Genomic DNA, 12466 nt, shown 5'->3' with positions numbered 1-12466 from the left:
AAGAATGCTCAATTGCCTAACAAGCTAACAAAGTTCAGCATCGCCAGTCAGCCATTATAGTCTGTGGAGGCGAACGATTACCAAGGTCAATTACCCACAGAAAACACTAATAATGAGAAGAAAATTTGCAGAAGAATAAAAATGGATTGGTGTGCATACGGCTGATACCACCTGATCTTGACTTGAATCTTAAAACTAAAATTGAAAAGAAAGTTGTAGAATCAATCCATTCTACTCGTGCTAACATATGCGCCAGAAACTTTGAAATTGGCAAAGAAGCTCAAGAAAAAGCTATGGACCACACAAAGACCGATGGAATGAACAATGTTAGGCGTAATGTTAATAGTCATGATAAGAGTGTTGTGCATCAGAGAGCAAACGGCAATAGCCGACATTGTAATTTACAATGAGATAGCTATAAAACCACGCGGTTATTTCATTGTAGTCGCCAGGGGAAAGTTGGTGACGGATCAAGATCTCGCAGGGTCTGGAAGAACACCATCCTTGCAAACAACACGGCCTAGCTGGTGAGATGACGTGCTGCAATAAGGCACTTCTTCAAATTTAACTGCAGTCCAGCATCTTTAAGGCAAGTGAGCACACTTGCGAGGTGGGTGAGATGGGAATCTAAATCCATCGATAAAACTGTTAAGTCATCTAGAAGGTAACAAAGTCACGTGTGCGATTTGAGGCCTTAAACTATGTTGTCAAGGAGTAGTTCTAATGTAGCATGCACATTGCAACGGCCGAATGGCGTCATGTTGAACTCATACAACCCACCGGAAGTGACAGATGCAGTCTTGGGGAAGTCAGCTTCTATAATAGGTACACTCTAAGAAAAAAGAGAGTAAGAAGTGAGTCACGGCAACTTGACTCTCTTTTTTCTTTCGAAGATCCACTTTTCCGCAAGTAGAGTCACAAAACATTTGTGCATGGGTCAACAACATTTGTGCATGGGTCGTTTGACTCTCAATAACAGGCGAAGAGTCGTCATGGAAGATAACGACTCATCTGATATTCGAGATGAGTCTGGCGAGAGAAAGATTATAATGCAAGAGAAGAAATACCACATAACGTCTTCAGTTTTAGGCAGGTCCACGGGTTGTTGTCGTGGTTTTATTGCAGTTTATCATTCCTTAATCCTTCTCGTGTTCTGCAATTATTTCGAACTCTATATATTGCTTTTCCTTGACCATGTTTGTTAACCCTTCACACGCTTAAGCGATAGCTGGTTTCCTATGCTAAAGAAGACCTGGATTTGTCACACTGGATTCTGACCATAAGTAAATCTAAAAAAAAGTATTGGCTACTAAAAAAGCACAGCAACGAGATAGGTTCAGTAGGCGCACTAAACAGTGTCGATTGTAAATGTAATTCCACGACATAAAATTAAATATTGAAGATTTAATTTCCAGAATGAAGATCTTGTTATGAGGCGCAGGGTAATGGAAAACTGCAGATTTATTTTCAGCAGCTCGGGTTATTTAACGTGTACGGAATGGACGGTATACGCGCGTTTTCGTATTCTGCCCCTGTTGGAATGCGATTGCCGCGGTTGTAATTGGACCCGTCACCTCGAGCTCAGCAGCACAACACTAAAGCCACTGGGCTACCACAGTGCGTTGCGTTCCGCGACCAGAAACAAACATTAGCGTACGCAGCACTGCTTTTCAACCCCGTAGAAATATAAAAAACAATTTAGCAGTTTCACCCTAATGCTGCATGAACCACTGCACGAACAAGTGCACGAACCAAGGTTCGTAGTTTCATCGGCTGAATAAACTGCAGGAAACATTCGCTTACTCCTTAAGTTGGGAAGCACTGCATCACGCGCGCACGTGCAAACACGGACAAATCTCACTCAATGACCGCGAACACTCGCTATCACAGCGTCGGGGTGATGAAGGGCGCAAACAGAGCGGACCGAACGCTTGTGCTGCCTCTTCCTTCAAAGCGTCTCCGAAACTTGAAATTGCGCTATCTGTGCGCCCTGCAGCTTTGCGTCCATAGGGAATTATCTCCAAGACAGAGCGAGGGTGGCGCAAGACCGGGCTAGAGCAACGGCCAGAGGAGGAGAAGGGCGTTAAACTAGCGCCTCCCTTCACCGGCTTGCGCGCATTTTATCACGTGACCTCCTATAGATACTTGACTTGGGGCGCCCATTCAGCCCGGCTTAGCCTCGAATACTTCCTTCGACGCTCACAGCTAACGGCTCGGGATAGGATCTTATCGCACTTGACTTTATACGTAAGGTCACCGTAACACCGACAGATATATTTCGATGGTTTTGTCCATTTAACCGTTATCGCAAAATTCGCAATAAACAGGAAATTTTACTAAGGGCCAACAACTCTGCTTCTTCACGTCGTGATACAGCGGTGAATTATATTTCTAGAAAATGTGTTCCTAAATCTCCGCCAAACGACTACGCTCGCATTTGATGACAGTGGAGCACAGTCGCAAGAAATTGTGGAGGAAATACCGGAGTTCTGGCAGCTTTAGGTATACTAGATTATTCAGTAGCATCGGCGGTTTTATAGTTCTACCTTACATCTGAAAAAACTGGAGTCGACAGAGATGAATGGCAGCCGCACTGTTATAGCTAAGCAAATTAAGCACAATTACGCCGCGTCTTCACACTTCGAGCACGCTCCAATAGGCCAACGATAGATATTTCAAGAGTAACCACACTCGGACGAGCAAATTTTGCTTGTGTGAAGTGAACGTAGCGGGTATTTTAAGACGCGTGTTAAATTCATGGCTCTTTGATTCGTGAACATTGCTTATGTGACGCAAAATTATCAGTGAGAAAAGAGTTTTGATTTCAACGCGAGGAAAGAAAACGGAAACTAGGGCAACTGTTTTGCCAATGGGTTTCGCACAGTTGTGCGGGTACAAAATGATCCAAAGCCGAAGCCGTCAATAGCATGACGCCATTTTGCAGCAGCGTTGCATCACACGCGAGTACGTTATCATTGAGCGGTTCTAAAAGCGCTGCGTTAGGGCCGACTGCAACCAGGCACTGCGCAAGTTACGGTGGGAACTTCTGTCCGTGCTGTGTGATCGCGACGAGGAGGACCGCCGCCAGCAGCAGCGTGTCGCCGATTTCGTCTCTGCCGACATCGATCAAGTACCCAAAGTGTTGCAGCTTGCACTGCGTCTTTCATTGTGATATGAGAGATCACAAGGCAGAGACGGCTAGATGCATACGAAAGACTACCAGCTGGGAGTGACCTGTGCCATATTTCTCTTAATTTTTCAGGTAAGCATATCACCTTTTGTTCCGAGTTTAAAAACGGCGCGTACTCGGCCCTTCCGGTATGGCTACATCTTGCGCCACGTTTCGCTTGGCAGGAGGAGGAGGAGGAGGAGGAAAAAACGTTATTGTGGTCCTGTACAAGGTGTTGCCACCTGCTTGGCTAGTCCCATGTCGGGACCGGGAGGTCAAGCCTCCTAACCCTATCACGGGCGTACGGGACAGCCAGGACTTGAGGGATATGATCTGAAGATCTGATCATTCCTAAAAACCGTTTCCGGGAAATGCCAGGGCCGAGCGACCCACACACCCAGAGCAGATGTTCAAGCTTGCATATCCCCTTTTCGCATGCTTCGCATATAATATTCATGTCTGTAATGTCATACCATTCCTTTATTTGTGCAGGTGCATAATAAGAATGTGTTTGTAATTGTCTAAGTGTAACTGCTTGTGCTCTGTTTAGCCTGTAGTGAGGGGGTGGAAACTCCCTCCTTTCCATGTAGTAATGTTTTGTAATTTCATTGTATCTAATGAGCGTCTCTTCCTGTAGGTTCTCCAATCCAGCCGAATCAAAACCATATCTAAATGCGGCCCTTTCTGTAAGGTCGCGGGCGACGCTGCTGGCCGATTCATTTTGATTGACAGGAATGTCCTCAAGTGAACCAAGGTGTGCCGGGAACCAATAAATGTAGCGTGTAACATTTGTTTGCATTTGGTGAATTATTCTATCAGCCTGTGGGACAATCTTTCCCTATTGAAAGCTCTAATAGCTGTTTTCGAGTCACTGTATATTTCTGTGAATCTATCGTCTGTTAGTGCCAATGCAATGACAACTTGTTCAGCGACTTCAGGTTTGCTAGTGCAGACCGTGGCGCAGTTGGTGCATCCAGTGCTACCGACTCGGAAGATGCATATATCCCCCGCACACCGCCATCTAACAAGGCACGAGACCGTCCAATGGCGCAAACGTCAAACAGGCAGTTCTCACACCACCTCTTACACAGTAGAATCTTCCCGCAACCGATAGTGCCTAGTTCCAAACACGGCCCAGCTCCAGCCACTCCCATACACCTGACGCATGCATGTGTGCTTTACAAGACAGACAATGCAAATACATCACAGTCGTGAGAGTCCCTCTTGCATGCCTGCGAGCCAGCAGACCAACGCCAGCTCATCCAGCGTGCGGTGGAGGCCGGGGCTTCCGAAGCGATCCCCGCCGAGCTCCTCAAAGCCAGCGCAACCGGTCCTGGGATTCGTCCCCCTTTTAGGCGAAATGAAGCGTTCAAAACCACCTCCAGGTATTCCACTATTTTATCTTCGGGATTGGTGCCCGTATGATGAGTGTTTAACGCACGCAACACCTCCACCGTGGGCCGGCCCGGCATTGCTCTATTCTCGGGATAGGCTCACGTATTGGGGGTTTTTAACGCCGGCTTCGCTTACGGCGTGGGACGGCCCGTTATTGTACTATCTTCGGGATCAGCCCACGTATGGGGAGTGCTTAACGCTTGTGTCACCACCGCGGCGCGACGCCCCGCATTGTAATTTCTTCGGTATTTTTTTCTGCACGTGGATACAATAGTGGTAAAAGTAGCCCTGAACAACTTAGCTGTAAAACGTTACGCTTTTACGCAAAACTAAGAACAAACGGGGTGCACCAGTATTATTTGAGTCAATATGTTTAACCAGTGAAATTTTCAACCACTTAGAGTGAACAGAATGGAAAAGTTAGCCTAGGCTTGAGGCCAAACGGCGAATAAAACGTTCTATGTAGCTATGCAATTTAGTGCAATAAACAAAGTGTACTTAAACACTGCCAGTGTGAGAGTGCTAAAATCTCATATGGAAAGGAAGTTACACATACTATAACACTAATGATCAACCGGTTACCCAGTCTATGTATTACAGACCTGCCTAGCTCCATTTCTTTCTGTCTTTGTCAATTAGAATAAAGGCTATCCCCGTTTGCTCTCTGATCCACACCGCTCCCATGTGTCTTAATGTTACGCGTAAAATTCTTCGTTCCATCGCCCTTTGCGAAGTGCTTAACTTGTTATCGAGCTTCTTTGTCCGTCTTCAAGTTTCTACCCCATATGTTAGCACCGGTAAAATACACTGATTGTACGCCTTTCTTTTCAATGATAATGCTAAGCTTCCACTCAGAACCTGACGACGTCTGCCGTATCAGCTCTATCTCATTTTAATCTTCAGCAATTTTCGCTCTCATGATCAGGGTCCCCTGTGGGTAATTGACCTAGGTAAGCGTATTTTCTCACAGACTATTGCGTCTGATTGGCGATCTTGAATACTTGTGCCCCTGCAGGCGATTGATCATTATCTTTTTCTTCTCCATAATAATCTTCATCCCCACTGCTACACTCCCCAATCCTTTCTTGTAGCTCGTTCCCAGTGTTGCTGAACAAAACAATGTCACCTGCAAACCGAAGGTCGCTGAGATATTTACCGTTGATCCTCACTTGTAAGCTTCCCCAGTTTAATAGCTTGAATACTCCTTCCAAGCATGTATTTAATAGCATTCGAGAGATTGTGCCTCCTTGCCTGACCCCTTTCTTTATAATAACCTTTCTACTTTCGTCGTGGAGGATGAAGGTATCTGTACAATCTTTGTAGATATTTGCGAAGATGTTTGCGTAAGCCTCCTGCACTCCTCGATTAAGTAATGCCTCCCTGGCTGCTTGTGTTTTTACTGAATCAAATGGCTTTTTCGTAATCTATGAAAGCCATATGGAGATCCTGATTGTATTCGGCAGATTTCTCAATTACCTGATTTCTAAGATGGATGCGATTCATTGTACAGTATCCATTCCTGAAACCAACCTCTTCTATTGGTTGACTGAAGTCAAGCGTTTTTTCCTTTCCCTGTTGGAAATTATCTTGGTGAATAGTGTGCACAATACTGGAAGTAAGCTAATGGGTCTATAATTTTTTTTAATTCGTTTAGTGTCTTCCTTTTGTTCCTATTCTCAGAGGTGCTTGAAGTCATGGGGCATTCCGTATAAAGAATGGCAAGCTTTTCAAGTATGACGTCTCCTGCAGCCTTGCTGAATCGACTGTTATTCCATCATCTCCTGCCGTCTTTACCTGTGTCATGTGTAGCAAGGCGCTTCTAACTTCATCGCTAGTTATACAAGGAGCACCGTTAACTTCTTCATTACTACTTCGAATGGAGCTATCATGACTGTTCTAGGTACCGAACAGGTCAGTATAGAATTGTTCCACTGCTTTTACTATATCTTCTAACTTCCTGATGATCTTACCCTTCTTTTTTGTCAGTACATACATTTTTGTTTGTCCAGTAGGAAGTTTCCTTCTCCCTGATTTGATGCAGCGTCCGTTCCTTACTGCTTCCTATGTCTTTCTTACGTAATAATTTTGAATATCCCTTACTTTCTCCTTCTTGGTCACTTTTGACATTTCCGGGAATTCTATCTGGTCGCTTGAGTGGGACACTTTATTTCTTTGTCATTTCTTTATGAAGCCTTTCCCTAATTTAGAGGGCTTACCTACTAGTTGACCTGGTTTCTCCATTACTACTTTAATTGCTGCTTCTGAAGCTGGACTAGTTAGGGTTTCGTTCATAAACCTTTTGTCATCTTCATTCTCTATTCTAAGGCGGAATATTTGCAAGCATATGCATAAATTGTCAAAGTGTCAAACTTGGCCTGTTTCTTCTTGCCCAAGCTGACTATTTCTCCCTTCATATTGCACTGAATCCTAGAACTGAATAACCAGAGATCACTACGTTTTACCCTGTGTAACACTTCTACCTGCTGCAATATGGTGCGATCGGCGAAAAATATTAATTTTGCTCAGTCCATTTTCACCAATAGGGCTTTTCCAGGTCTGAATATTGCTACTCTTCCTGAAAAAGCTGTTGATTATTCGCAGCTTATTTCTTTCCGTGAATTCTGCCAACATGTCTCCTCTAGTGTTCCTAGAATAAATGTTGTAGTTGCCAATTGCTTGTTCACCAGCCTGAATTTTCCCCGCTTTTGCGTTGAAGTCGCACATGACTACGGTATTTTGACAAGTGCAGTTGTTTAAATTTTTCGGGTGAGCGCTCAGCGCGGGTCGCGCCTGCATGTATCGGAAGTTTATCGAATGTTATCGATGGTCCTGTTGTCACCGAAGCTTGTGTAATCTGACTGCATGTGCGACGCGAATCGTGTAGAACTTTCTGGAAGACTGGCGGGCTCAAAAGTACAAGACCTTCATTTGAGGGATCTCCAGTAGTTTGTGCACATGCGCGAGTAAGAGAGGGTGCGCGAGAGAAAATCTGGGGGCTTTGGCTCCTTGCATATATGACTCTGCCTAGGTATTACGGAGGCGGCTTCTTAGCGCGTGTTGTAGGCTTTTATCCCTATTCGCAGGGGCGTAGCCGGGGGGGGGGGGGGGAGGGGGTCTTGTGGGGCTGCAGCCCTTCCCCAGAAATTATTTCCTGCTGTCCATGCACCACCGACCAAAACAATCCCCGGCACCGGAAATAATTCTAGATTTCGTCTAGAATGTATTTCTCACGCTCAAAAACGACATTTTAGCACGCACATTGTGAACTCCGGCTGGAGTTTGAGGCCACGCCCATGCACCGGGAGTCACATAACTCTAGGTGCCCCATGTGAGCCCAAAGTTTCGAGGGCATTTTGATGGCGAGCGGGCTCGTCGCGGATCTCGTTGAGGCCGCGGAATCTACGGAGCGCATGGATTTAAATTCCCAGACTTTTGTGTATAAAGTTTTCATAAATTTTTCATGCGAAAGATGCACTGACATAATTGCAATCTTTGCGCAGAATTGCAAAGGTTGATGAGCTGATTAGACAAAATCGTGCCTTAGATTTTCAACTCCGGGACTCTGTGCTGTTATTGTTATTATAAACATTTGAGTACATTGACTTTTCTAAAGTCGTACATCGGAACGTACAATGCGACATGCCAAATCGACAAACTATCAGACAAGTTGACAAAGCACGCAGCCAGCTCCAATGGGAGGAAATGTTGTTGCGGTTCATTTGTGCCGTCATGTCACAGAAAAGAATATCAACATTTTCATTCACCTCCGCCAAAGCATCCATGTCACGACACTAAAGCCAGCAAAGGTAACGAAGTTCTTTTCTATTTTTTCAACTTTGACTTTCATTTGCGACGACACATTGAGCCTCTTCAAATTTCTTGTTCTCGCTACCCGCGGGCTGCCGGCGCCAGCCAAAGTGCATGCGTGTTTGTCGTGTTGCCCCGAACACCGTGCGGCATGTTCGATGCGCGTTTGTTTTTCGCTAGCCAAGTGTATTTTAGCCTGGCAAAGTTTTCGACGCTTTTTGGCTAGCAGACGAGAAAAAAAATAATAGTTGCTCACCGCCATCACTGTGTGGACTTGACGGATTGCAACGCGTTCGCTTGAGCGCGACCTCTTCGGGAAGACTTGTCTCGCCAGTGTAGGATACTGAGCATTATGCGTACGGTTCTCTGTGGACGAAGTGCCGCACGTTTTCGTCGATATTACTTGGGTAGCCACATTAGGGGCCCGAAGTAGGCCCATGCTTTCCCTTGCGTTTCTTTATTTAGGTTCCCCCGCCACACAAAAGAAAAAAAAAAGACTAAAGACCTTGCAGCACAGCCCATTGTCGCATGGTGAAGGTTCGAGTTTGTTGGTTCTTTATTTGGGAAAAGTAATGGTCCACGGGACGCTTCATTTGCCGCATACGCGTATTATATTATTGCAATAGCAATTATATGGCCACTTTGCTCGTCCTAGTGTGTTTGCGTTTGAAACGTATCGTTACGCTGTCCTAGCGTGCTCAAAGTGTGAAGACGCGGCGTAATTGTCCTTAATTTGCTTAGCTATAATGGTGCGGCTGCCCCTGATTTCTGTCGATTGCAGTTTGCTCTCATACAAGGTAGAACTATAAAGCCGCCCATGTCAATGCTCCTGAAGCTGCCAGAACTCCAGTATTTCCTCCACAAGTTCTTGCGACTGTGTGTCGCTGTGTTGTCACCAAATGCGGGCGTAGTCATTTGGCGGAGATTGAACAACGCATTTTCAGGAAATATTGTGCACCGCTTTATCACGACGTGGAGAAGCAGCGTGGTTGGTCTTAGTAAAAATTTCTGTTTATTGCGAATTTAGCAATAGCAATTATATGGAAACAACCCTCGAAATATATCTGTCGGTGTTGCCATGATCTTACGTATAAAGTCAATTGCGATAATATCTTATACCGCGCCATTGGCTGTGCGCGTTAAAGAAAGTGTCCGAGGGTGAGCCGAGATATATAGTGGCTGCACCGGTGCCCAAGTATATATAGGTGGTCACGTGATAAAACGCACGCAAGCCGGGGGAGGGAGCCGCTGGTTTAGCGCGCTTCTTCTCCTCTGGCCGTTGCTCTAGCCCGGTTTTGCGCCACCCTCGCTCTGTGTGGGAGGCGCTTCGAAGGAAGAAGCAGCAGAAGCGTTCGGTCCGCTCTGTTTGCGCCCTTCATCACCCCGACGCTGTGACAGCGAGTGTTCTCGATCATTAAGTGAGATCTGTTCATGTTTGCACGTGCGTGCGTGACCCCGTGCTTCCTAATTCAAAGAGTAACCGAATGTTTACTGCAGTTTATTCAGCCGATGAAACTACGAACCTTTGTTCGTGCAGTGGTTCATGCAGCATTGGGGTGAAAGTGCTACATTTTTGTTTTTATGTTTCTAGGGTGATGCAAAAGCAGTGCTGCGAACGCTAATGTTTGTTTCTGGTCGCGGAACGCAACGCACTGCGGTAGCCCAGTGGCTCTGGTGTTGCGCTGCTGAGCGGTCACGCATCCAATCACAATCACGGCAGTCGCATTTCAATGGCGGAAGATTGCGAACACGTGCGTATACCGTGCATTCTGCGCACGTTAAATAACCCGAGCTGCTGACAATAAATCTGCAGTTTTCCATTACCATGCGCCTCATAACAAGATATTGCTTTTAGAACTACAATCTTCAAAATTTAATTTTACGTCGCGAAATTACATTTACGATCGGCACTGATGACGGCGCCTACTGTACTAATCTGGTTGCTGTGCTATCTTTAGTAGCCAGTACAAATATTTAGATTTACTTATGGTCAGAAACCTGTGTGACAAATGCAGGCCTTCCTTAGCATAGCAAACCAGCGATCGCTTAAGCGTGTCAGATAATAACAAACATATTCAAGGAAAATCAATATTTAGAGTTCGAAGTAATTTGCAGAACAAGACAAGGACGAAATAATGATACACGTCATTACAGCCAGGACAGGAGCCCCGAGGACGTGCCTAAAACAGCAGACGCTGTCTGGTATTTCTTCTCCTGCATTATAATCTTTCTCTCGCCAAGACTCATCTCGAATATCAAAGGAGTCGCGATATTTCACGACGACTGTTCTTAAGTCATTGGGAGTCAATTACCTCATGCAGAAGAGTCGGTCATTATTTTGTGACTCTACTCGCGCAAAATGGCACCTTAGCAAGGAAAAAGAGAGTCAAGATGCTGTTACTCACTTTTTAGGCGTTTTTTTCTTGGAGTGTAATCTCTTTTACTTGGCTCAGAGGATCGACCGCCTATCACATTGTAAATTCTGTAGACGTCAGGCTCTAGCCCTAAGGCTTCTACAGACCTGGGCGTACCCAAACCCCTACTTATTCGCAGGATTTACCCCAAAATTCAGACAATTGCGTGTGAAATATGCAATGACTTAGCGAATTTAGAACACATGCTCTGGCGGTGTGCCGCGTTACGCGAAAATGAAAGCAGCACTTCTGCATGCCGGGATACAGTTCTACGCAGCCCCAACTTCGAAGAACAGTTATGGGCCCACGACGCCGCGAAGAGGCTCGGACTCTCTATCCCGATGTGATAGCAGCCCACTGCGCACTAACGCGTGCCCTAGAGGACCACAAGAAAGTTCATCGCTCCATCCATGTTCCAGTTTTGTCGCTGGCAATGTTCAACGTTCCTTAAGGTATTTGTTCAGTAGGCCCTGCAGTCAAGTCCCGCTGAACAAACCAGAAACAATGTGCCAATGGGCACCGTCTGTATGAGCCAGGTAGGCCCGCCACCAAACTGATAGCATGGAATGCAAGCCAGAGTGTAAGCAATAAGAACCATGGGAGATAGAATCGTGCAGTCACATCACTATAATGCCTACTCATATAACTACCAACCGGTGGCGCCAGTTGACAGTAGTCACTACTCTCGACACTAGTGTAGTCTAACACAAGTGCGTAAACACGCAATGAAAGGGCACTTATCCAATTTCAGGGATTTCTGCAGAGTCTCGCTAACATGTGCCATACTGACGGTCACCTTACTTGAACAACAATGTGCGCTCTGAACATGCTCAGAGCATTTCATTTATTATGCCGGCTATATGCTAAAATATTTTTTATTATAAATTGCGCACTTGCTACCCAAATTGGGTGAGCTTAGAAAATATTGCACTGCGCTCAAGATGTCTACGTTATGTTACATTACTATAACATAAGGGTCATCCGAGCATGAAAACACCGTAGATCGAAGTGGTATATAACCAAAAAAATTTCCTCCACAATATAAAATAAAAAAAATTTTTAACTTACGAAAATGTTAAGATACGAATGACATCGCACAACACTGTTTGCAATCGCGGGCGCTTAGCCATGCTATACGAGAAAATAAACACCTGTACATTTGTTTCATCAACATGAAATCCAGAAAAATGAAAAGTGAGCAATAAAAATGTTTTCCTCACGGGGTATTTGTGTGTTGCAGCTCATTGTTCGATGAAAAATGAGGCACGGCATGACGCATAATATGGCGATAAAACCAGCTGTCCACGTCGACCATCCCATCACATGCAGTTGCACGAGTCCAAGTTATTCGTTTATGTCCTGCACAGTCAATAAAAGCGGACATAATATTTTTACTAAGCATGAGGATGTTTCAAGTGTCACGAAACTGAGCGAAATTGCGCAGGTCAACTTCTCAAATTAAAATGTATGAGAACCAGGCGATAAATTGAATAATATCGCAAGCTATGTTTCGGCGAATTAGTATACTGAGTGCTGGAAACCAAGAAGGCAAATGCGCTCGGCGACCCGGAAGGGGCAGAAGGCGCTTGCTTACTCCATTGCTCTCAGATCAAGGAATCGATAAGACGCCTCAGTGCCCCGTGATCTCCGTCATTTCCCTACAGTGAGACCCACTTGAGCA

General features: G+C 45.4%; 1 long non-coding RNA gene across 1 annotated transcript in view; it reads right to left on the bottom strand.

Moving 5' to 3' along the window:
• The window catches only part of LOC135897306 (uncharacterized), a 36112-nt gene extending 23972 nt beyond the window's left edge, over positions 1–12140 (bottom strand). The window contains exon 1 of the long non-coding RNA XR_010563003.2: positions 12006–12140. This is a non-coding gene — a long non-coding RNA (uncharacterized lncRNA). The remainder of the gene's footprint in view (positions 1–12005) is intronic.
• Between the last annotated feature and the right edge of the window lie 326 nt (positions 12141–12466).

Source organism: Dermacentor albipictus, chromosome 10 (genome assembly GCF_038994185.2).
Source record: "Dermacentor albipictus isolate Rhodes 1998 colony chromosome 10, USDA_Dalb.pri_finalv2, whole genome shotgun sequence".
NCBI lineage: Eukaryota > Metazoa > Arthropoda > Arachnida > Ixodida > Ixodidae > Dermacentor > Dermacentor albipictus.
Note: the sequence above shows the minus strand (reverse complement) of the source record. Positions and strands in the feature narration are given on the sequence as shown.